The sequence below is a fragment of the Pan paniscus genome, chromosome 20 (genome assembly GCF_029289425.2).
Source record: "Pan paniscus chromosome 20, NHGRI_mPanPan1-v2.0_pri, whole genome shotgun sequence".
Classification (NCBI taxonomy): Eukaryota; Metazoa; Chordata; class Mammalia; order Primates; family Hominidae; genus Pan; species Pan paniscus.
The window spans coordinates 64,125,466-64,129,012 of record NC_073269.2 but is presented as its reverse complement, the minus strand read 5'-3'; the positions used below and the strand labels follow the sequence as shown (position 1 = coordinate 64,129,012).

At 44.8% G+C, this 3,547-nt stretch overlaps 1 long non-coding RNA gene across 1 annotated transcript in view; it reads right to left on the bottom strand.

Annotated features, from left to right (window-relative positions):
* The window catches only part of LOC134729649 (uncharacterized), an 88,691-nt gene that overhangs the window by 54,094 nt on the left and 31,050 nt on the right, over positions 1-3,547 (bottom strand). The gene's annotated exons all lie outside the window — the stretch shown is intronic.

Here is a 3,547-nt window from a genome sequence, read left to right as displayed (position 1 = left end):
GGAAATGCCTTCTTTCCGAGTGCTCATTGGCTCTGACCGGCTGTCGTTTAACGCAGAGCTTTCTGGGTAATGTAGTTCCCCACTTTCCATGACACAAGATGGTTACCAGGTTCTGAAATGTTCATGGCTCAGATGCACCTCCAAGCCTTTGCACCTATTGGTTCCTCTACCTGTATTACTCTACCTGGGGTGAAGCCTGTAATACACAGCATTTACCTGAGCTAGGTCCCTCAGTGTGGCTGCTGCCATCAACTGTGGGTGGAGCAGGCATCACCCCAGCCAGTGCCTATGAGCCTCAGACCTGCCACTTGGGAGCAGAGATGACTACTCCTCTTGTGCCTTCTCAGTCCCAACCCAGTACTCCCTGGCCTGACAAGCATGCCCAGAAATCCCTCATCCTGGGCCTTGCAACTAGCACCTTCTGGGTAAAGTACTTCTCAGAGCTCTCAGCCAACAATGGTGGTATCCTCCAAGAGCAAACCGAATGCAGACTATGTCACACTCTGAGGGCTGCCTTTGAAAGCCCTGCTCACACCTCAAGGGAGGAAGACTATTGATTCTTTGTAAAAGCATCAAATAGGTATCACATCAGACTCTAGGAATCTCATCCTGCACCCAGAGAATAAAAATACTATTTGAGATGCTCCCAAACTTTACTTATCTAAGTGGCCATATCATTGGCATCATTCAGACTTACAATGTGTGCACTCAGAGCTGAGAACATTAAGTATTGATTGCTCTTTAAATTCACATAGACTGAATCATTACAGTCAGTTTTGCGAGTTTCATTGTTTTGTTGGGAACAAAAGAAAATTCTCCATAAGACATGATGACAGGATGGGTACAAAAAACAGTGAGCAAAAATGAATAAGACCTAATATTTGCTACCATAACAGGGTGGCTATAGTCAAAATAATTTAATCATATATTTAAAAATAACTAAAGGAGTATAACTGGACTGTTTATAATACAGAGGATAAATGTTGAGGTGACTGAGACCCCATTTACCCTATGTGATTATCACATATGGCATGGCTACATCAAAATATCTAATGTAATCTACAAATATATACACTACTATATACCCACAAAAAATAAAGGCCAGACATGGTGGCTCACACCTGTAATCCCAGCACTTTGGGAGGCCAGGGCAGGTGGATCACCTGAGGTCGGGAGTTCGAGACCAGCCTGGCCAACATGGAGAAACCGTGTCTCTACTGAAAGTACAAAATTTTCCAGGCATGGTGCTGCATGCCTCCAATTCCAGCTACTCGGGAGGCTGAGGTAGGAGAATTACTTGAACCCTGGAGGTGGAGGTTGCGGTGAGTCGAGATCATGCCATTGCACTCCAGCCTGGGCAACAGGAGTGAGACTCTGTCTCAAAAAAAATAAAAAATAAAAAATAAATAAATTGCTGGGTGCGGTGGCTCATGCCTATAATCCCAACACTTTGGGAGGCTGAGTCAGGTGGATCATGAGGTCAGGAGTTCGAGACCAACCTGACCAATATGGTGAAACCCCATCTCTAATAAAAATACAAAAATTAGCCGGGCACGGTGGCTCACGCCTGTAATCCCAGCACTTTGGGAGGCCGAGGTGGACAGATCATGAAGTCAGGAGATCAAGACCATCCTGGCTAACACAGCAAAACCCATGTTAAAAAAATTGCTGGGCATGGTGGCAGACACCTGTAGTCCCGGCTACTCGGGAGGCTGAGGCAGGAGAATCACCTGAACTCTGGAGGCAGAGGTTGCAATGAGCTGAGATCGCACGACTGCACTCCAGCCTGGCGACAGAGCTAGACTCCGTCTCAAAAAAATAAAATAATAATAAGGATCTAATGACAGGGAAATAGACGGATGTTGGTACACCCTGAAGCAGGTAGTGAAGCTGGCAGTTGGCCACTGGTTCCCACAGAAAATTGCTCTACTGATGCTAGCAAACCCCAAAAGTGGAGCTCAATCTAGGAGGGTTCCTGGCTTCATAAAGGAAATAATTCAAGAGCAAGCCAAGAGTGTAAAGTGAAGGCAAAGCAAGTTTATGAGAACAAGAGAACAGGAAAATGGCTGCTCCACAGACAGAGCAGGGCTACTCCACAGGCAAAGTAGCACCCGTGGATTGTTGGCTAGCTATATTTATAGCTACTCCTTAATTATGTGCTAAATAAGAGGTGGGTTATTCATGAATTTTCTAGAAAAAGAGTGGGGAGTTCCCAGAACCAGGGGTTCCTTCTCTTTTAAACTACATGAGGTAGCTTCTGGGCATTGCCATAGCATTTGTAAATGGCCATGGTGCTGGTGGGAGTGTCTTTTAGCATGCTAATGCATTATAATGAGCATATAATGAGCAGTGAGGCAATGAGGGTAACTAGAGTTCATATTCTTGCCATCTTAGTTTTACTGCTTTCAGCTGGTTTCTTTAGTGCATCCTGTTTTGACCAGATCCTGTTTCATCATGAGCAGGGTCATGACCAGTGCTCAGAACACAAGTCCTGCTGATCTATGTCACTATGAGGATCACTATGTCCATATGTTTCTTAATTCATATGCTAAGGTGTACTCAATTTCTTTAATCACATTGACATCTATCTCAAAGGAAGAGCAACTTAGCCAATGCCATTGTGGTACACACATCAGTGGCTACAACTTTCACCATTAAAGCACAGGTTAAAAAGGCCATCTGAATAACAATATAAACATGGCATCTGAGCTCCAAAATTTCATCTCCTTACAAGAAAGTGGTTATTATTTTCCAGTGACTGCAGGAATAGTTTCACACTGGGAACTGGGATTATCTCAGAATAAATGTTTTTTTTTTTTCTTTTTTGAAACAGAGTCTCACTCTGTTGCGCAGGCTGGAGTGCAGTGGTGTGATCTCAGCTCACTGTAACCTCTGCCTCCTAGGTTCAAGTGATTCTCCTGCCTCAGCCTTCCGAGTGAGTAGCTGGGATTACAGGCATGCGCCACCATGCCTGGCTAATTTCTGTATTTTTAGTACAGATGGGGATTCACCATGTTGGCCAGCCTGGTCTCAAACTCCTGACCTCAAGTGATCCACCCACCTGGGCTTCCCAAAGTGCTGGGATTATAGGCGTGAGCCATCGTGCCTGGCCTCACAACCAATTACAGGTGCGGTGGCTCATGGCTCAGGCCTGTAATCTGAGCTCTTTTGTAGGCCAAGGCAGGCAGATCACTTGAGGCCCAGAGTTTGAGATGAACCCGGTAACACAGTGAAACCCCATCTCTACCAAAAATACAAAAAACAGCTGGGCATGGTGGCTTACGCATGTAATCCCAGCTACGTGGGAGGCTGAGGTGGGAGACTCACTTCAACCTGGGAGGTGGAGGTTGCAATGAGCCAAAATCACACCACTGCACTCCAACCTGGTAGAGAGTCTTGAAAAAAAAAAAAAAAAAAAGTATGCAGCAACTAAAATATCCATAAATGGATGGATGAATGAATGAATATACAATGACATTTCACGGCAGACTATAATTCTCAGCAACATAAAACGAATGAACAACTCATATATCTACATTGACATCAA